Consider the following 23,151-nt stretch of genomic DNA (forward strand, 5'->3'; position numbering starts at 1 on the left):
TTTTGGTTTTTCGAGACAGGGTTTCTCTGTGTAGCTTTGCGCCTCTCCTGGAACTCACTTGGTAGCCCAGGCTGGCCTCGAACTCACAGAGATCCGCCTGGCTCTGCCTCCCGAGTGCTGGGATTAAAGGCGTGCGCCACCACCGCCCGGCTGCTATATGCTTCTTATAGCAAGTATCAGAAGTGAGGGTGGCATAGCGATGCCACCACACTCAGATGCAGAGCATCGGAAATTGAACATTTTCAGGGCACTCAGACTGGAATGCAGGCATAGTACTGTCAATTCATGTGCACTGCATCGGATTCAGTCTGTCACTAATGGAATGAAACACAGTTGGTGTTTGTCAGGTTCATCAGTCAAGGGCAACCCTCAGGAGAAGTTTGCCTTGACTTGTGTCTTGAATGAGGAACTGTGTATAGACACCAGGCTTCAGTCTATAGGGAAAGAAGCGGTCAGAATGAGGCAGGTCTTTCATTCAAAGGATGGGGCATTTATATCATCGTCTTTATAGACTTGTTAATGTACTTTTACTTGGCTGTGGGAAAATGCTTGTGGGGTGAAAGAATAGAACATGATGCATTTATTTAAAAAAAGAATTGCCATGTGAAATTATGATCTTCAATTTTCTAGACATTACTCTTTTTTGCAGTAGACTGCAGAAAACAGGAGCACCCTGGGAAAGTTTATCATCTTTGTTTACCATTTGACTGCATTTCCCATTTTGAATCTTGAACCATATTACCTCTAATCTAATTGCAAATACTAATTTGTCCCATGATTTAAAATAAATGTTGTTGCTGAACTTGGAGAATGCTTCTGCTTGTACCTTGCTACCATTGCATCTTATTGATTGTCTTGCTGGTTTCTATGGTAACAGAAGTGGAGAAGCTAATTAAGATCAAGAGGTTAGAATTGAAGAAAAATGGAATTTTCAACACAATTCGTTTATCATGTGCATTTAAATTAGTTTCTATAATAAAATACCTGTTGGAGTAGAATGGTGATGGCTGAATCGCTTTAATAAAAACAAATGATACATGTTAAAAGTTTAACATCATTTATTTATATCCAATTCATCTCATTAAGAAGCATTTTACCTTTGGTAATTAAATTAACAAAAATCATTAGTAAAAGCTGCTGTGTCTCAATACTGTTCCTCTAAGACCTGTGGCTTTGAGCTCCTCCTCATGTGCGTCATTCTCATGTGCGTCGTTATACTTAATCAGAATAAGCCTGCAGTTTCTGTGAAGGTGTCATCTTCTATTTCCAAATCCACCCTTCCTTATCCTTTTTCAGGACTCTCTGGCTGGGACTACACAGTTTCTTAATTTCCAGAAGAGTCCTAGGTTTTGCCAGGAAAGTGTAAAATGGAAAAGATTAGTTAAGTAGAGGGTGGGGAAAGAATCTTCTTTCTGTTGATATTCAGTTCCTCTTATGATCAATTCAGCATTGATATTACACAGAGGACAAGAAATGATTCCAAACGCCATCACCCAGCCCTAGAACTTAGAATATCTAGCATATTTTTGTTTTCCTAGCTGATACCAAGGGCATGATGAGCTGGACATGTAAAATATAATGGCAGATAGTTAATGAAGCAGGGAATTTACTTTTTTCCATTATAAAATAGTTGGTAAGTTTTTAACTTTAAATCAAATCCATCCTATTGAAGCCAAGGACAGCTCAGTGTAGAGTGTGTAGAGTACTTGCTGAACATGTACAAAACCCTGAGCTCTATCTATTCCAAATACCGCAAACACACAAACACATACTTTAGATAGCTATGTAACATCCCATAGGCTATTTTACTACAACTTGATATTTAGACTATTTTAAAATAATTTATAAATATTCAATAACTGTATTTTGAACACATTTGTGTTGTGAACTATTCTTTTACATTCAGGTCTCTTTCTTTAGAATTTAAACCTTTGCTTTAATATTCTGTGCCAATTTATTAATACATAGATCCACAACCCTGTGCAAAGATTCTGTACTCATACGAATTTCTGATTTTATTTAGGGGTGGCCTCCCGTGGGGCTTACAATACATTCATTCCTCTATTCTTCTACACTGCTTTGTATGAATACATTTTTCTACATGTTTAGTTTTCTTAACTCATCAATATATCATAACTAAGTTGTAGATGGAGGATAGTTTAGACTGCATTGAGGGAGTAATAACACCAATTCTGGTTGGCCTAAAGAAAACCTTCACATGTAATGCTCACCAAATACCTAATTTTAATATATTTACCTCTAAGATATATTAATACTTCCATAAACAAACTAATACTTTCTGTGTAGTTGGAGACTGAATAGGGAATGATATTATTTTCCAGACTCTACTCATAAAATTATTTAGATTATGAACTGAATACAGATGTTTAAATGGTAAACATGAACCAATTCAATATAAGCCAGAGTAAATCAATTTTTACAATGTATAATAGCATAATACTTACAGTTATACCTATTTAAGAGATTATAAAACAAAATTGCAAGTGTCTCTCTGTGTTTATATCAATATTCATGTCTATATCTAAGTATTCTGAATGTCATAAAGACACAAAAACACAAGGCAGCCATTCATAACTTTGCTAAACAACTCAACAATATATAATAAAAACCTATAATGCTTTGTTTAAAAATATTAATATCACATGCTCAGAAAAGGGCAGGTATAATACATTTGGGACCGCTCTAAGCTTTGTGCTGTGTCTAAATCAACTGCAGAGCCAATCTTGTTGGCGATTCCATTGTCTGTCTCCTTCTTCAGCTTCCTGGAACTTGACATGACATTCTTTTACCTTTGAAAGATGGCAGCGAACTATGAAGCAACAAGTCAGACTTTAATTTGAAGAGGCACTTTGCCAGCGAGAATGTAATGTGTGTCTTCAGCTACCACATCTGGACTAACAGGAAGGAAAAATTTAGTCACCAACCTAAGAGAATTTTCTTTTCCAAAGAGCCTTCTGAAGTTAGGGCAATAAGCTGATACCCTTCATAATCTGGCTCAATTCCCTTCCCTTACCAAACTTACTGAAGCCAGACAGTGGTGACTCATGCCTTTAATCCCAGCACTCCGGAAGCAGAGAGTTTGAAGTCAGCCTGGTCTACAGAGTGAGATCCAGGACAGGCACCAAAACTACACAGAGAAACCCTGTCTCGAAAAACCAAAAAAAATACAAAAAAACCCCAAAAACTTATGCACTGTTTTGGGCTCTATAGCTCTATATGATCTTGCTTATACTTGATGGATTGTGTAAGGTATTTTATTGTTAACCAAGTTTTGCAAAAGAGAGGACGGAATATCAGAAAAGTTATATGCCATTTCCAAGTTTAGACAAAGAGGCCTAACATGGATTTGAATGTCAGCTGATTTGACCCAATAACATTTTCTTTCAGACGTAGTTATTATATTTTACAAAGCTACCAATGCAACACAGGCCTTCAGGGTCTTGGTCATTGCTTAGGCATTGAGTTTTAATTCAGCAATTATTGTAGTTGATATTTTAGAAACATTTTCAGCATATAATTATAATTAAGTTAGAAATTTGACTGGAATGCTGAGTGTGGTGGCTTAAGACTGTGGGGCTCTGTACTCAGGAAGCTGAAACAAGAGGTTCACTGCAAGCTTGAAGCCAGTTTAGGTCAGTTATAGACCTGAATACACTAGCAAATGAGATCGTAACCCAAACAATACAATGTGAAAATGTTAGACAAGCTGATTACAAGCATGTATTTATCAGAACGTTTCTGGTGTTGCCTTGTGTTTGTGACCTTGGGTCTTAAAACTCTAAAGAAAAAAAATTAACCTTTCCCCAAACTCTTACAGTGAAAAACATTTTATTCTTACCCTGTTATCCTCTGCAGTGATGATCGATCGGGTGAATAAATAATGAAAGTTTGTATGTTGAAAACATGGCTTTTATATATTATAGTGAAAGTTTCTGTTGGGTACCTGGGCAGCAGTAGGTTCATGGGAGTACCTAGGAGAAGGCTCATGAGACTGAGGAAGTAAACAACACAGGAAATCCTCAGGAAGCATCAAAAACTTGCAAGATTCACAGTTGAGCAACTGCTGGAGAAAGAGGACTCCCCAGCACCAGCTGAGCTGCAGGAAAGTCCTGCAGGGAGCTGCAGGGATGCAGCTTTTGTGAGTCATCATCCATGATGAGGCAGTCAGTGGTTCTTTTCCCACTGTACTCCTGGGTAAGCCCTGTGGAGAACAGACAGGAGGTTACTTTATTGTCACTTTAGGACTAACAACTGTTTAAGGGTAAAGCTACTGTAGACAGATTGCCCTGTGAAGTGTTGACAATTTGTACAAATCAGGTTTGGACTTCAATAGCAGCAGGGTGCTAGCCAGGAGCCCTAACAGCTCTCAGAGGTACAGCTCCAGGTGTTATAGACCAGATGTTCTGAGAGGGTTTTGGGGTGGCAAGCATGAGCAGTCTTTCAGAGCAAGTCTGCAGGCACCTGATGGGTGCAGTAGGAACAACAAGCCTCTGTCTCCAGGAGATCTCAAAGGCTGGCATCTTAGTCTCTGGAGGCTGTGGGTTTTGGATGCCAGATCTAGCTGCAGCCCAGCTGAGTGCTGCATCTTAGAGGCTAAGGCAGGAAGAAGTCCCCATGCTTGCAGTCACTGGTCAAATTCTCAAGTCTGTCCCAAAAAGCCTCAAGTACAAAGACCCTTTAATGAGAACTTTCAATGAGTCTGTCTACGTGAGTGTAGAAGGTAGTTTTCTGTCTCTTCCTCCCCACTCCGCTTCTGCCGCTGCTCTGATCTGCAGCCCTAGAATGTACGAATATAAAGAGGTGTCAGGGCATCATCCTGACCCTGATAGACTGAATATAGGTATGCAAATGCATTGTAAAATATGAGCAATCAAAAAAGAGGTGCCAATCCTGGTCAGGAAAGAGAATGCTGAGCCAGAAGTTCACAGTCTCTGTCTGTGCAGAGGTAGACATAGGAAACTGAGAAAGTTTCTGTTTGTTCCCAGTTACTGAATGATGAAATGAAATAAAAAAAGGATATGACTGCCCCTAGGTATGGCAGAGGAGAAAATTTATTGTAGATATCAGGGAGCACATAGCTGGAGGCAAGGACTTCTAGGGGAGTCCAGAGTGAACACTGTAGCTGAAGTTTTCCTGTGTCCCACTAGGTCTGCAGCTGCTCAGACCCAAGTAAACACACAGAGGCTTATATTAATTAAAACTGCTCGACTATTAGCTCAGGCTTCCTACTGACTAGCTTTTACACTTAAACTCAACCCATTTCTGTTAATCTATATGTCTCCATGTGTTCCATGGCTTTACCTGTGTGCCATTACATGCTGCTCCCTGGACAGCAGCCTGGCATCTCCTGACTCAGCCTTCCTCTTCCCAGAATTCTCCTTGTCTGCTTATCCCACCTATACTTCCTGCCTGGCTACTGGCTGATCAGCATTTTGTTAAACCAATGTACAAAAGCATTATTCCACAGTAGAACATGGCACATGCCTTTAATCCCAGCACTTGGGAGGCAGAGGCAGGCAGATCTCTGTGAGTTTGAGGCCAGCCTGGTCTACAGAGTGAGTTTCAGGACAGGCTCTAGAGCTACACAGAGAAACCCTGTCTCAAACGAACAAGAATTATCATCATACAAAAATTCCTATCGATCCAAAATATTTCGGAGGCCTGTTTTCACTCCCTCAGTCTGAAAGGCAGAGAGTGCTCGGTAGAACTGAAAAGTTATATAGGTGTTGGTTATTTGTTTTATACCATGCAGTCATCTTAAGATGGGGAATCCACATGTACCCTTTAACCTTAGGAAAGGTGGCTCCCAACCACATGGTTATTATTTAGAATATCCGTTTTTAAACAAAAGTTGATTCCAAGTTATGTGTGCAGTATATCTAAACAAGAGTTGAATCACATATGTAATATGTTGTAGCAAATTAAGATTAGATTTTTTTAAATTATAAGCCTTTTGTTATAAGTTTTAAACCAAATTTTGTTACAGATTTTACAGATTTTTTTTTAACCATGCCCAGTGAATTTAGAAATCCTGAGATAAAGTTTACAGTATAGTCTTAAGAGATTTTTTTTTGAGAGCAGAGAGCAAAGAACTCATAGAGATAAAAGATTTTTAAGGGTTGAAAGTGGAGATAAGAGACTTTTGGAAGTGTGGAGCAGAGCAAGTTTAGATATAAGGGATTTGGGGGTCATCTATTGGTGCAGTGACTGTTGGTACAATTTGTGAGAATTTGGAAACCCAGTGAGCTAGTTATGGCCATTGATCTGTACTGAGGCCAAGCTGTTTGTAGTTTGGGGGGGGGGGCGGTTGTGAAACCCTCTGGAAGGAATTCTATAAGCTTCACAAAGGAGCTGAAAAAGAGCACACAGTGGCTCAGACTTAGAGAAGCTGCAGCAGGAACTCCACGGGGGGGGGGGGGGGGGGGGGGGGCTAAGGGAGAGAGAGCAGGCAACTCTGAGCCCAGAGAGGAATCTTTAGGAGGGAGCTGAGAACAGAAGCTGTGGGACCAGAGGTGGGAGCTGAGAGATACCAGAGAGGGACGGTCAACAGGACTGCAGTTCTTACAGGCAGGCTAGCTGAGCTGAGGTGGATAAAGTGATGTTGTGTCAAGAATTTCCCCTGGGGCATCCCCAAGATGAATGGGAAACTTGTCAGAGAGAAAAATGCTCCAAATCACAAAGGAAAGGCATCCCTTGTCTTTATGACTGGAGCCCACCGAGGGGGAGGGGAGCTTCCTGGCGTAGTGGTGTGGCTTCTGCAGTAACAGTAAGCAAAGCAGGCAGCTCAGGGGACACTTACCCAGTAGAGGTGGAGAGGGGAGAGAGCAAGAGAAAAGGGAGTTATTCACAAGGGTGTAGCAGGCCAGAGGCGGAGCGGGCTGCAGGAGCCAGAGAAACACGTGCCCAGGTGGAGGGCAAAGCAGGCCAGAGCCCAGGGAGAGACTTAAAAGGAGTAGAAGAGAGACAAGTGGGTAGAAACCAAACAGGCAGAGGGAAGCAGCAGCTGAAGAATGAGACTCTAGCATTTGGAATCCAATTTTGTGGGTGGCAGAAGCCAGCAGAAACAAATGATCTCACCATACCCGAGGAGAGTCAAATTAGCAGGTTGGTTTGGAGAGGCCAAGTTTTTTTGGAAGGGAACTCATTTATGCCAATTCCAAGGTTTTGGCACCAGATAGATGAAAAAATATAAAAATATAAAAGGAAGGCCATGACTGCTCCTAGACACGGTGGAGTAGAAAGTTTATTGTAGATAAAAGGGAGAGCATAGCCAGAGGTAGGGACATCTGAGAGAGTCCAGAGTAAATACGGTCAGACTGAGCTGGGCCATGTGCGAAGTGATGGGAGAGGAGAGGAGCCACTGACCAAGAGGGGCAGCCTGGACCAAGAGATTGGCAGAGCCAAAATGGCTGTGCTGTAAGCAGGCCAGAAAAGCTGGGAGGAGGGAAGCCCAGCCAAATTTCTGGGCTGTAGTGTTCAGAGGAAGGGGCATGGCATGCCATGCCAGCCAGCAGGGCTCTGTGACCAGTAGAGACTGAGGGATGCTGGGATAACCTGGTGGCTTTGATATGTTAATGGACACCTCAGTTACTTATTTGCCCCCTGGTTTGAGACCTAACATTTGCTATGTGACTTTAGCAGACCATGTGTTGTTTCACTCAGCTGGTATGGGGCTATCTTTTGGCTTCTGCAGCTCTGTTAACACTTATCAGCTCTCTACAGCTCCTTTGCCCCGTGGACTTGGGCCTGCCTGTTGACTGAGTACCCTTTATTGGGGTGGGAGATACTACCCCTAGTATTGCTAGGATGGGATGCTTTGGGCACTCACGCTCTTGTGATTAACCCCTCACCTTTGTGCTATAAGTAACCTAAATGGCTCATTGGCTCTCCAAGTCTGACCTGGATGAAACCTTTTCTTTGATCCGCTGTGGATTCCCTATCTAGGGTGAATAGCCATTTGTGCACATCTCCTGGGGAACAGTCACACAACACCCTCATGTGTCCAAAATATATAAAATTTCATGCTTTGCTATTATTTGGGTGTGGTTTATCCTCACAAATCTGCTGTGGATATCGCTCTGTATGCTGTGAATGTGTTGCTCTGATTGGTTAATAAATAAAACACTGATTGGGCAGTAGCCAGGCAAGAAGTATAGTATAGGTGGGGTAAGCAGAGAGGAGAATTCTGGGAACAGGAAGGCTGAGTTGGGAGTCACCAGTCAGACACAGAGGAAGCAAGATGTGAAGGCAGAAATGGGAAAAGGTACCAAGCCACATGGCTAAACATAAATAAGAATTATGGGTTAATTTAAGTGTAAGAGCTAGTCAATAGTTAGCCTAGCTAATGGCTGAACAGTTTTAATTAATATAAGCCTCCATGTGTTTACCTGGATCCAAGCAGCCATAGGGCCATGGAGGCCGGGCAGGAACAGGATAACTTCAGCTACACAAAACTCATGTTAAAATTTGGTTCTCCCCCAAGGGTGCAGTAGCAGCACATACACTTTACCAGTAACCAATAGCTCTATAATTGGACTTAAGACCAGCTCAACAAGAGGGAAATCATGTCTGGTAACAGAAACCTAACCAGCTACCCAGGGCTAGCAAAGTCATGGATTTTGGAGGAGAACCCATAAGTATCACTTTACTAAACCAGAATAACATATAACTGCATTATAAATATTTGCCCGTATACAGATAAGTATAGTCTTCACCCTTTCATCAAGGAAAGTTCTCTTTGCCATGGATAGAAGCAAATACTGAAAACTACATCCAATCAAAATATAGAGTTGTGAAGCCCAGTCAGAATGGATACATCTACAAGACAACTCCCGAACTCAAAGCTCAGGGAATACTGTGGAAGAGGGAATAGAAGGCTCGTAAAAGCCACAGGATTGGGGAGGTGTGGGGGTGTGGGGGTGTGTGAGTGTGTCTCTGATTAATGTCAGAAGTTACACTCGTAAAGTATTGACAACATGACTGTACAAATGTGAGCTGAACAAGGAGAACAATAAACATGTTTAAGTGAATAGGGGTGGGGTGAGGAAGACCACGAGGCTTCACCCCTACACAAAGAACTATAGGCATCTAAGGACCGCGAAGAGCTGGAGAAATGGTCTTCCTCAGGGAAGAGCATACCAACTGCTTATTCAATATCAAATATTCAACCCTGAAAACATACATACAAGTAACATTATACAAAGTAAGCAGGTAATCTTTATGAATGTAGGAACATATATGCACATACATATATGGCGGTTCCTCAGAAAATTGGGAATTGATCTACCTCAAGACCCAGCTATGTCACTCTTAAGCATGTACCCAAAAGACACTCCAACCTACCACACAGACACTTGCTCAACTATGTTCATAGCAGCTTATTCATAATAGACAGAAACTAGAAACAACCTAGATGTCCTTCAAATGAAGACTGGGTAAAGAAAATGTGGTAAGTTTGCACAATAGAGTATTAACATCATGAAATTTGCAAGCAAATGGATGGAACTAGAAAAAAAATCATCCTGAGTGAGGTAACCCAGACCTAGAACAAACATAGTAAGTATTCACTTATATGTGAATATTAGTTGTAAAGTAAATGATAATCATACTACAATCCACAAATCCAAAGAGACTAAGCAACAATGATGCTGGTGGTGGTGGTGAGGGGGACACATAGTTCTCCCTGGGAAGGGGAAATAGAATAGGTTTTGCAGGTGGACTAGAGGCAGCTGGGAATGGAAAATAGGAAGGATTAGACTTAGGGAGGGAGAGGGGGAGAGAGTTCAGGGAGAGATGACTGGAATCGGAGGGCATTTGGGGGGACAATGTGGAAACCTAATGCAGTGGAGACTGCCTGGAATCTGCAAGAGTGACCCTATCAAGGGCATCTACTAAAGGAGGATACAGAACTTGAACTGTCCATCTTCTGTAACCAGACAAGGCTTCCAGTGGAGGGATTGGTACACCAACCCAGCCACAAACCTTAGACCTACAATCTGTCCCAACTGCAAGATGTGCTTGGGTAATGGTGGCTCAGATCTTGTGGGAGTGCCCACCCACTGACTGGTATATTATGAGGCCCACACCACAAGAGGGAGCCCATGCCCAACATCGCCTGAATGGTCAGGAACTGGAGACTGGATGGCCTAGGATAGAACCAAACATGATTAGTAAAATACAAATAAATATATAAATTCCTAATGATGTTCTGCTATAGTCATAGATCAGTGCGTAGCCAAGTTGTCATCAGAGAGGCATCTGCCAGCAGCTGATGGGAGCAGATTTGTAGGCTCATGGCCAAACATTAGGCAGATAGCCCAGGTTGGAGATCTCCACTATGCCCCTCAGAGCTTTGGGGAACCCCATGGAAAAAGGGAAGGAGAAATTGTAGGAGCCAGAGGGGTCAAAGACATTGGGAGAACAAGGCTGGTAGAATCAGCTAAGTAGGGCTCATGGGGGCGCACAGATTGAAGTGCAATTGTAGAGCCTGCATAGGTCTGTACTAGGTCCTCGGCATGTATGTTAAGGTTGTTGGCTTGGTGTTTGGGGGGGATTCCTGACAGTGGGAGGAGGGATGTCTTTGACTCCTTTGCCTGCTCTTGGGACCCTTTTTCTCCTACTGGGTTGCCTCACCCAGCCTTCATGTGAAAGTTTGTACCTGGTCTTATTTTATCTTGTGCCATGTTCAATTGATGTTCCTGGGAGGCCTGTTCTTTCCTGGGAGGAGATAGGTAAGAGAAGTGGATCCAGGGGAGGAGTTGGGGGGTTACAAGGAGGAGTGGAGAGAAGGGAAGCTGGAATGTATTATATGAAAGAAGAATAACTAAAAATTTTTAATAAAGAAATTATTAATTTTTAAAAATTGATTATCAGTGTAGCAGTGTTAGGCAGTGGGGTCTTTAAGGGTGATTTACATCTTTACCTACACACTAATCCCATCTCCTAAGAAGGAATTAGTGCTTCTAAGTGCAACTTGTTAGACAGTGTCTAGTCACCTTTGTTCCTTCTCTTTTCTCTGAACGTGTCTCTATGCCATCTCTGTAGACACCCTTGTCAGGTAATACTATCTACCAAGTCAAATGCATCCTGACATTGGAGAGTAGAGATACATGATATACATGCATGTCGTTTTACTCTGCTTTCCTTTGTTGAATTTAGGAGATATCACTTTCATAAATTAACAGTTTCTGTTTTGTGTCTTTGTTTTCCCATCTCCCCCTTGCTTTACTGAATAACTTCCCACCAGCTCTCATGCAAATAACTAATTAAACTCAATGGACCACACAGGAAAAGAAGGTAGGAAGGGGACTCATTGAGAGGAGCGCCGGTGGGAGAGGGAGGGGATGAGAGAGGGGAACAGGAGATGAAAATTACCAAAATCAGTTATATAAATGTATTAAGCTGTCAAATCATAAAAAAAGAAAAAAATACCCATAACCAAATGAAGAGAGAAATTATAGATATTTTTCTAAAGGGGAAATTTCTGGGGATGCTTTGTATACCAAGCAAGCCTATCAGCTCTGCGTTCCAACAGCACATGTATATTTCAAATCTCTGTGTCACATTTTGGTAATTCTTAAAGTATTTCTAACTTTATTCTAATACTATATAGTAATCCATTGCTATTGGCCTACGGCTGATCTTGTACCTTAGAGAATCGAGTGCTTTGCCTCAGCACGTGTGAGTTCTTGGATTCATTCCCTTCTACTACTATTTAAAAATAGAGAATGGAAGGAAGAAAAATTAAGAAGGAGAAATGACATGTGATGATGAATGATCTTTGATATTATTATATAATAATTGTTTGGGGCATCACAAATTGTGTCCATAAAAAAATCAAATTCAATCCACAAGTGCACCTGTTTCCTATTCTGATTGCTTCAATGACAGAGTCATTCTCCCATCTCTCTCTTGTTGTTTGTTTTTGCTATTTTGGAGGGCCCACCACTCAGCTCCCAAATAAATCACACATGGAGGCTTATTCTTAATCACAAATGCTTGGCCTTAGCTTGCCTTGTTTCTTGCCAGCTTCTTTTAACTTTAATTTAACCCTCAGTCTTTTGCCTCTGGGCTTCTCCCCCTCTCTTACTTCTGTCACTCTTACTCCATGGCTGGCTGGGTGGCTAGATGGCTGGTCCCTTGTGTCCTCCTTCTCTCACTCTTTCTTTCACTCCTAGATCTCTCTCTCCCAGATTTCTCTTTCTATTAATTATTTCTTCCTGCCAGCCCCACTTATCCTTTCTCCTGCCTTGCTATTGGCCGTTCAGTTCTTTATTACACCAGCAGGTGTTTTAGACAGGCAAAGTAGCACAGCTTCACAGAGTTAAACAAATGCAACATAAACAAAAGTAACACACCTTAAAATAATATTCTACAACCATATATATATTTGGGCTCCCTTGTTCCCAGAGACACAACAATATTGAATTTTGTCAAATAATACCATATAATGGCTTTAACTCGAAGTGGAAAGAAGGGTTACACATCTCTCACTGACAATCATAAACTAAATGTCATCAAGCTTGGCAAGGAGACAGATCAAAAGTATAGAAGAGCTGAAAACTAGACCTTTTTGTATGACAAGCAGTTAAATTGTGAATACAACAAGAAGGGTCTTAAAGACAGTTAAACGTGTTATTCAGTGAGCATACAAAATACTTTGCTAAAATATAAACTTATTTATATAATAGAGAAAGTTTTAGTGACTAGGCATAATATTCCCTTAAACTAAAACCTAATTCTGTAAAGGTTGAGAGAAGGGAGATGCTACAGAGCACTTTAAAGTTGGCAGATGTTAGATCAAGAGTCTTAAGTGAAGAATCGGTCTCCATAATATAGACATACAGAGAGAATCAGCAAGTGATGATGTAGAAGCCACAGCAAGATGTTTTCATCTAGCTACAATAGCTGATGACAGTGACCGTGCTCACCAACAGATTTTCACTATAAGGGAAAGACTTTTATACTAGAAGCAGAGGTCCTCTTTGACCTTCACAATTGGAGAGAAGCCAAAGCCTGGTTCCAAGGCTTTACAGGACAAGCAGCTGATGGCTTTAGGCTGAAGCCAATACCCATTGACCATCTGCAAATAATAATGCTTTAGAGAATTGTATACAGTGTACTCAGTCTGTGTTCTGTAAATAGAATCACAAAACTTGGATGACTATATGTACATGACTGTACATAGAACAAGATTTGTTTAATATTTTAAACTAACTATTCAAATATATTCTTCAGAAAAACACAAGTCCTTTTGAAATAGTATGGCTCATCCCAAAATCTCTGATAACATGCATCAGGGTTAATGTGGCTTTTATACCTGATTACACAACATATAACCAGCATCCACGTACCAAGAAATAACTCTCTCATTTTACTGCTTAGGAAATACCTTTCATAAGTTTACAGACAGTAATTCCTCTGATGGCGTGGGGCAAAACAAATCAAAAGGGATTCAGCATTCTAGATGCCATTTAAAAGGTTTATAGTGCATAGCACTATATGAACAGTAACAGAAGTTTTGAACAAATAAAGTCCAATGCTCATGTATGATTCTGAGGGGGTTAGGACTTCGATGAAGGGGTGTGGCAGTTAAAGAGAATGATAGAAGCAGAGCTTGTAGCTCTGTCTGGAGTGTTCTAATCTTACAATATGATGTTAGTGGGTGAGGAGCTGTTTCCCATGGATGGGCAAGGAGTGGTTTCTTGAGATGGAATACTGGAGAAGATGCCAGCCACACGGATAAAAGGACCACAGAGGACTTAGACCACTGTATGGACCCAGTTGCTAAAATAGGGCAGAAGAGAAGGTTGTCTCCAATTTAGAAGATAGTTCTACTGGGGGAGAGATACTGCCAGACAGGATTACATGGGATAGAGGAATCTTTTGCAAAGTGTCCATCAATGCAGCAAACTTTGTTGCCCTTATTTTACAAATTGCCCCAGTCACCCAAACCTTCTGCAGCCACCACCCAAGTCAATAGTCATCATAAAGATGAAACCTTCACCAGAAAAAACATTGCACCTCTCTGAAGGCTTACGTATTCACTAGTGTTCTTTTAGCAATAAAATATTTTAATAATACACATTTTGATAGATAGATAGATAGATAGAGAGAGAGAGAGACAGGTAGACAGATAGATTGATCAATCACATATAATTACTACACCTAACTACATTAATTGACTTTAGAGTAATGTAAATATTACCTTTATATGCTCCAAGAAATGACAAAAAGAAATTGAGTTGTCTGGAAATGACTTTCATTATAATTATGCAAATTTCGCTCCATATATATGAATAAGTATATGTATATGTGTCTATGTACCGTGTACATATTTACTCACAGGTATATGAAAACAGCAGAACAGCATGTGCTCACTAAAAGAACACAGTTATTCATATATTGGTGATCATCTGCTTCCCATGAAACTTTGCATGTTGGACCATCTCCCTTAACACTTCCTTTGTGAAATTCAACACCTATCCACTTATCATGGAAATGTCTATTAAGATAATGGTCACCATAACTGTTCATATAACTTTATAAATTAAGAAAACCTAAAAATTAGACACATGCAATGTAATTTCACTAGAGAATCCGGGACATCACATGCTCTTATGCTGATGTATTCTGTCATACAAGCTCCATCCAGGGCCCTGGAAAAATCTTCAGGAAAGATATTCTGTTAAGCTTTCCTTTACTTCCATTGCAAAATTATCAGAATTGCATTTTTGATGTGTTTTTCTAAAAGGTGTATATTATGCAGACAATTTGGGGATCAATTTATTCAAGCATGCACATGATATTTGTCTATAAATAACACAACTATTCTTGTCATTGAGTTGGCTAAATGTATGAGCACAATGCTGACAGTTCTGAAGATGTTTCTGTTGACTATTATGAGTCTGAGATGAATTATTATAAATAGTTTTATGCAGAGCTGATGGTGTCCAACCAGTTATTAAATCAGTATATGCAGTGGTTCTATATGGGAGACAATCAGATTGAAATAAATGGTTGCTGCTATTGCAACAACAGCCTGCCATATCAGATTAAAGCTATAAACTCCTCGGAGAAGGGGAATCACAATTCATCCACCTGATTCTGAAGGGGAATTAGAAGGTTAAAACACCAGGAGTGAGCTTGACATTTTCTTACTTTATATCTACAAGGAAATGTGTACTATCAACTTGTATAAAAATGAGCATGTATTAGGGCAGTCTCTGGGGTCATTAGAAAAAAATTATACAGGTTGGAATAAAGTTTTTATGTGATTCTGAACTTGAATGTTTTAACCTGAAAAAATATATGCTTAGTGATTTGCTTGTTGTGCTATGGATATGTGTCAGATTGCCAAGCTGGCTTTTAGTACACCTTAAAACCAAGGCCCTTGTGGGAGCTGGAAGGACAGTTCAGCCATAAAGAACACCTGCTGCTTTGGAAGAGGACTAGGGTTTAGTTCTCAGCACCCATGTGATGGCTCACGACTGCCTGTAACTCCAGTTCCAAGTGATCCAATACCTTCTTCTGCACACATGTGATGCAGAAACAAATACACACATAAAATAAAATACATAAATATCTTAAAATGTCCTTGAACATACCTGGCTGTGAGTTTCCGATATCTTTCAAGTATCATAGGTTTTGAGATGTTACATAAGTCAAAAGTTATAAGAATTAGTCTTCCTCAAACTCTATTCCATTATTTCTTCTTATAAAGAAGAGATGTGAAATGAAGTTTGGGAAGGCTCGGAGGACTGACAAGGATAAGTAACTATGTATAGAAGGCAAGGGTGGTGCTTTCTTCTACTTTGAACATGACCATGTATCTCTTCAGGAAGATGCTTGCTACTTTTAATTGCTATCAAAAGTCTTTTTGTTGTTGTTGTTAATTTATGAGCACTTTTCTGTTAGAGACTCTTGTAGCCTCGATTAACTGTAGCTTTTTTCTTTCAGTGCCTGTAAACTTTCTTACCTAAAGGTAGAGATTCTTCCAAATGCACCTCTCACGTGACCCCTTATGTGCTGTGCAGACTTTCTTTTACAGTGAGGGAGGCCTGATCATAATCCAACAATGGCTATGCGGGCCTGCCAGAACCCTGAAAGGATATCGCCTTTCACAGTTACTCTGGTATAGAAGATGATTTCCTGTACTGGGTGGAGGGCATGGGTATTTCTTCAAATAGACTGTCTGTCTTCTTTTGGGTGCTCTCCTCACTGCTATAAGTGACTGTTGAAACTGTTCCTATTCTGTTGAAAGTCAACACCATTTGACCCTTTGCTTTACTGGAAGCTTTTCTATTTTGTTGAATTCTGAAGTCCCGGTCGTTTCTTTGACAATGCTTTGTTTCAGGGCATCATCAGCCCAAACACACTGTCAAACACCAGCAGAGGTGTCAACAATAAAATGGGATTCCAGTTTCGGTTCCTTATACATTATTAATAATGGTGAATCTTAAAATGCTGGGAAGAATGGAGACATTTTAATACAATGGTTTTGAGGAAGAAGAAAATTTTTGTAAATACATATAGCTCAAGAAAGTCTTAGAGGAATTTTTTTAACTATTTGAGTTGGTTGTGAGGATGATTTCTAGTGTTATTTCACTGAAATGGACTTAAAACTCAGCAAATAGAAAACTCAGAAGCCTTTGAGCATGGAAATCTGTGTCCAGTGGGGCAGGTCAGATACCCATCTCTCCCATGGACCCTGTGGGAGGCTTCAGAGGACCTGTCATACTCAAAGTTCTTTGTGTATGCTTCTCATGTAACCATAATTCTGCTTTGAACCAAGGGATACCTCCACCTTTCTCACATCGAGTCGGACTGTCAGTGGTGTCCAGCACATGCAGAGCTATCTACTTGCATGCTGAGCAACACGCAAGGACTTAACATAAAGGGACAGTTTTGCTTAGCAGAGTTTTTTCCTATTAATAAGAAAAAAAACAACAACCAATCAGTTAAATCTTTTTTTTTCTAAGAGACTGAGTATCATGCCCACAAAGACTGTTGGCAGACTTGGAGTGAAGACATTCATTCAGTAGATCTTTAAATGGTAGTTATGGGCAATCAGAACAGAAGGAAGAAACACAAAGCAAAGAGGACTGCTGGATCCTGAAGACGCAATGCTGTAAGGACAGAGGCATGCCTTTGGAGTTGCTGTGTCTTCTGCGGCATTGAAGACTGCTTCACTAGCTTTTGATAGATAAAACATAGGCTACAGAAGCAAGGCTGGGCAAGCTGTTCTATTCTTGAGAAAAAAGATACTTGTCAATAGAAATTAATACATTCAGAACAATATTCTGAAAAATGAGTATTATATTCCTAAGAGAAATTCTGTAATCTCTGAATGCAATAACTTTTCTAGCCACTATATGATTTCATAAGGAATAGCATAGCAATAGGCCTCATATTTATAAAAGCCTTCAACAATGAGGCTCTCTGATCTCCCTGTGTGTCTCTCTGCCTCTGTCTCTGTCTGCTCTCTCTCTCTCTCTCTCATACATACACACACACACACACACACACACACACACACACACACACACACACTTGAAGAAGTTGCACTCACTCGTGCACATACACTCACACAGGCTTAACTCAGGCTAGCTAAGCAATTAGTACCAATAGCTAAACTGAAATAATATATAGACTGTTTAAGACCGGACCACTTTCCTACAAAAAAGCTAATGATGGAGGACGATTAAGAATTTAAAAGATAGCATAGCAGTAGGTTTGTAATCTCTGCACTCTAGGGGCTCAGATGGGAAAATTTGAAGTTTCAGGCTAGTCTGAGCTACAGAGATGATAATATTCTCTCTTGAAATAGCAAGATCCAGGAATATAACTCAACAATAAAACACTTGCTGAGCATTCTTAAGTGTCTGTGTTTAATTCCTAGCATCACATAGAAAAAGCTAAAATAGTTCTGTACTGAAGTCTGTATATGCTGGGGTTTTCCAGACCTTAAAGGGGCTCAGGAAAAAAACTACACATTTGGTATCAATTTAGCAAAGAAGAAAACATGACATAGGTTAGAAATGGCAGCTTGACCTCACAATTTCCCAGAAAAACCTTAGATACACATTCCAGATAATATGCACTCAGGAATAGAATCTTTCATAAATGAGAAATCAATTAAAGAATTCTCTAATGCATTTTAAAATATGCTCTCAATACTTGCCATTCTCTTTATATTTTAAGGAGCAGACTGGCCTACGTGGCAATGCTGTCTGGTGTGCTGAGGTCATGTAAGTCATGGGCTTCTTCTGTCACATCATTATCATAAAGATAATCACCAGTTACAAGATGCAAAACGCACGTGAAATCTGTGACTGAAAGTAAAACAAAACAAAAAGGCAATAAGTGATCCTGAGTCCCAGGAAGTTGTCTTGGGCGACCACATCAGAAGACTCAAGGAAGTTTCATTTGAAATTGAAGGTACAGAGAGCACTCAGCTAACAGGCATCCCATGGGAGTGGCAGATACCAAGAACATTAAGAGAGAAGTCTTCTGTGATTTTTTCATGAGCCAGCTGCCAGAGGTTCCCTCTTTTACATCTACCAAGGGGATGGTTTCAAAAGAGTATTTAAGACATCTGCCTGGTTGGCAGAGCACCTCAATGCTGGGATATTAATTCATACATAAAAGAAGAAAGGCTGTCATTGGCCCCAGTGGGAAGAATAAACCCACACCCTACTTGAGACGGAACAACATCAGTTCTCATGTTCTTCTGAGGACACCAAAAACATGAGTGGACATCCATTTTAAACTTTGTATGTTCACTGAGTTCTCCTGTGAGGAAGATACCTTTTTTTTTTTTCAGTTTGAGAGACCTGGACAGTTGAAGCCCATTAGTGGCTTACCATTGTGCCTAAGTCCATATGGCTCACAGGTATAAGTGCCAATATCATAGCATGCTGTACTGGGTAGAGCAACTGGGAAGCCCCTGCTGCTAACTCCTGCCATGTCTAAGTCAAGACACTCAAGGACTATGAAGTTCTTTGAGTCAGTGGGAGTCTCTATTCTTGTACTTCTCCCTTACACAGAATCACATCAAGCCTCCATTCCTACAACCCCTGCTTAGAGAAGTGAGAGAGGGACTTACTTTCAGGGTCTATGTCCAATGAGTAAAGAAACCAGTGCTCTAAAGTAGCAGATAACTTCTCTAAGGAATTAATCAGGTCTTAATTAACTAAACTCTGCTCACCACTCTTCTACTAGACAAACCTTGTCTATAAATAGATATAGCAAGCTAGGACAAGCATATCAGAGGCCATAAAGTGCTTGACAACTCGCCAACGGTTGTTCTTTGTCTGCACTTCCAACCCTGGTCCTTCTTTCCCCTGAGACCTCTCTATCCAAAGACAAGCCCAGCCCTATTGTTTACAATCCCCACATTTAATTTGGACCCTTCTGTGGAGCACGTGTACTTGGCTTTGAGACTTCAGGCGGAATTTCACAAACTATACTCTGGAGCTCTTGACATTCATCCATCGACCCTCCACAATCAGATTTTATTTTGATTCTTTGTAACCTTACAATCTCCTCATTACACACTTCTTCTTGCGTATTTAATTTATTTAAGCGTTGAAGAGTTAGTTTCTTTTGTTTGGAACTGAGTTTGCATAGATAGAAGAGACACAGGGAGACAGACTACCAAATAAAGAGAGTTAGAGAATTTAAGCACTTCTGTCCCAGGGTAGAGCTGGGGTGCGGTGAGTTAGTGTAGTTTTCTGTAAATGTTGCCCACCCCGCTTCCTTTGGTAGCTGTTGCCTTGCTTGCTGACCTTGATCAGGTGTCCTCCCTATGCTGATTCCCTGCCAGTTTCCTTCCTCCTGAACGCTCACAGGAGGTTCCTTGTTTGTGTATCCTGCATTTGGTGTAAACAGCTAGGATGCAGGTAAGTAAAACATCTGTAGGGAACTTCTGCCCTCCCGGGTTCTCCCACTGTGCCGTAAGCCTGTATTTAAGGTTTCCTCCCTCCTTCAATAAACAGCATGCATCATTCTACTGAGAAGAATGACCCGCTGTCTTGTATCCTCAGCCCCTCGCTGGGACATGGTGAACGGTGGTCGCGAGGGCACTACATGTAAACAAATCTAAAATGCTGAAGGAATCCCTCAAAATAGAGGGGAAGAGAAAAAATGGAAAATTTTAGACAAGACTAGATTAGTTGACCCTGATAGCTAAAGTGAGTTTTCCTCTGTTCTCTGAAGTATGTGAATTATTTTCCTTACACCCACCCACAAAGCCTAGAAAAATAAGAGACGAAAAATTAAAGGAGTCTCTTTTTTTCTCTCTTAAAAGATGTTCCCGACAATTTGTATCTCCTGATCTAAGTTGTCTAACATTTTAGTAAGCTATAAAATGGTGTCTTCCTATATTAAAGTAGATAGGGGACGGAACAAAGGAGAAGATGCTGAGAACAGAAAAGGGAAAAAGAAGAAATGGGAAGTAGGACTGCAAAGTGGGCAGAGTTTAGTCATTCCCAAACTCACCCAGCTCACACACAAAAACAAGAAACCGCTTTTAACACAAATGAGCCTTAGCGTGCATCACCATTACAGCCCAACACACACGCTGAAGGAGAAATGCCACACATCCAAATTTTAATACACCTAACCGACTGAACACCATAGTTCAGCCACACAGTTTATTGTAGAACGTCATTTGTTCATCCTCACGGTAGGGTGGCATTCTGGAGGTGTACCCCACTCTCACTGCCCAGTGTCCTGACAGAGTCTCACACATGGGTCATACCAAGATTGCTAGCCGAGAAAAAAAATATCAAAATCTAACATTAAATGTCTAGTTTCCAGTCTGAGGTCAGGGAGGATGGGGAGGAAATGGGATCCCCTGTGCCAGACAGGACTGCTGTACTCAGGAGCTCGGGAACTCACAAGAGCTGTGGCTGCCTACAAAAGAGTCCACACACGATCACATCAGTTAGCACTCCAGAATAGAGTGGGGGTGGACTCATTACACCCCACTCCTAGCTAAGGGGCTATAGGAAGTTGATGGCTGATAGGGAGGGGAAGGAGAGTCCGTTTTCTTTAAAGTGTGGTCCCTGGTGGGTCATTCTTCAGTCAAGGGCCCACACCCAGAAATATACAGCTGTCACAAACTGGACTCTCTGGATTATGAAAAGAAAAGAAGAGAATATGATGTTGGGAGGGGATGGGGATGAATCTTGGAGGGGTTCAGGGAGATAAATATATTCCAATTATTACTGCATTACATTCTCAAAGAATTATTAAAATACATTGCCAGAAGTCTGGTTCCTGTCATATGTGTTTTGCACCAATAAGTGGTCAAATCAACATAAATCAGAAACCTACTACAGTGAGTCAAATGAATATTTACTCACCTGAGAGGTCAGTTCATTAATGATAGCTAAAGGCTGTGAGAGCCAGAGTGGAAGGCCCTCTCCATCAGCTGACAAAAATGATACCTGATGCCGGGCGGTGGTGGCGCACGCCTTTAATCCCAGCACTTGGGAGGCAGAGCCAGGCGGATCTCTGTGAGTTCGAGGCCAGCCTGGGCTACCAAGTGAGTCCCAGGAAAGGCGCAAAGCTACACAGAGAAACCCTGTCTCGAAAAACCAAAAAAAAAAAAAAAAAAAATGATACCTGATACATCCAAACTTAACCTTCTTTACAGAATTATGCTTCCCCTTTCATATGTTAAAAATGTTTATTTTTAAAGACCCAACATTTTGTATATCAATAACAAAAGCAAATGTATAAATTAAATGTTTTAATAAAGAACTCTCTAGACTTCAAAGAATTGTTTTAGATTTAGTTTAATAACTTCCACTCCCTCACATTGCTCCCTTGTGCATGCCTAGAACATTAAAATATGTTCTATTTAATATAAACACATCATGTTTGTCTATTATGATAAGTGCTTGAGGCATTAACTGAATGTGGAGTATCATGTAACATATAATCCTTCAAGTACTTAATATTGTACATTCTCTTGTTAGGCACAGCTTCCTACACTGTAGTTCACAGTCCTACATCGGGTTCTTGTAACTGAACCTGCAGGTCACAAAATAGTCAACAGTAAAAGGTTCCTAAACACGCCATGACCAAAAATAAATTCAAAATTTAATATGTAATGGGTCCAAGGTGCTTCGGGCAAAACTTACCTGGGCTGCTTCATGCGACTTCAGTGCAGCTTACTTCAGAACATGTATCATGGCTATCGAATCACAGAGCCCCCAGTCAACACTGCCTAACTCAAGACTATTGTAGGTGAGGATGCAGTGTTGTGAGTGTACACGCTACACAAAAAATTTCTTTAAGATGTATTATCTGAAAATATGTGATTGATTTCTGTATCAATTTTATGTATCACTTTACCCAAAGTATTGCAAAAATATCCCAGGCTGGCAGAAGAAACATTTAAACAGCCCCACTTCTGTAACTAGAGTTTTCCTTCCTGGCCCACAGTCAGGACAAATCTCTCTCACCCGCCAGTCCCACAGCTGCTCAGACACAACCAAGTAAACACAGAGACTTATATTGGTTACAAACTGTATGGCCGTACCAGGCTTCTTGCTAACTGTTCTTATATCTTGAATTAATCCATTTCTATAAATCTATACCTTACCACGTGGCTCGTGGCTTACCGGCATCTGTACATGCTGTTTGTCATGGCGGCGGCTGGCAGTGTCTCCCACCTCAGCCTTCCACTTCCCGGAATTCTCCTCTCTCCTTGTCCCGCCTACTTCCTGCCTGGCCACTGGCCAATCGGTGTTTTATTTATACAGAACGATATCTACAGCACACTTCCAGTATCTTTTTCAGACAGCTATAATATTCAAGTCGTAGGACACGGACTGACAACATGGGTACTTCTTGGAGGCTTGTAGGAAATGTGATACTTTAGGCTTCACCTCTGACTTAGTGAATAATAATCTGTGTTTTGAGAAGATTTTGTGGAGATTCTTATGCACATTAAAGCTGCAAATTCGCTGTTACAAAACACTTGATTGATGGTTTACAAGAAAATGAGGAGTAATGAAAAGAAATCCATTTTTCTGTGAAGTTCTGTAAACATTGTACATTTTACTTCAATGTCAAGTCAGATAATAAGTACTGGGAACACATCCTAAATATTAACTA

The 23,151-nt window shown here is 40.7% G+C and overlaps 1 long non-coding RNA gene across 1 annotated transcript; it reads right to left on the reverse strand.

The window, feature by feature from the left end:
• Window positions 1–1,117: 1,117 nt before the first annotated feature.
• Window positions 1,118–22,760, reverse strand: LOC128115195 (uncharacterized). The gene is made up of 3 exons (XR_008220038.1): window positions 22,656–22,760; window positions 3,860–4,222; window positions 1,118–1,342 (listed from the first exon to the last, which is right to left on the reverse strand). It is a non-coding gene; the product is annotated as an uncharacterized LOC128115195 (long non-coding RNA).
• Between the last annotated feature and the right edge of the window lie 391 nt (window positions 22,761–23,151).

This window comes from Peromyscus californicus, unplaced genomic scaffold (genome assembly GCF_007827085.1).
Source record: "Peromyscus californicus insignis strain IS unplaced genomic scaffold, ASM782708v3 Scaffold_1__1_contigs__length_55948999, whole genome shotgun sequence".
Lineage (NCBI taxonomy): Eukaryota > Metazoa > Chordata > Mammalia > Rodentia > Cricetidae > Peromyscus > Peromyscus californicus.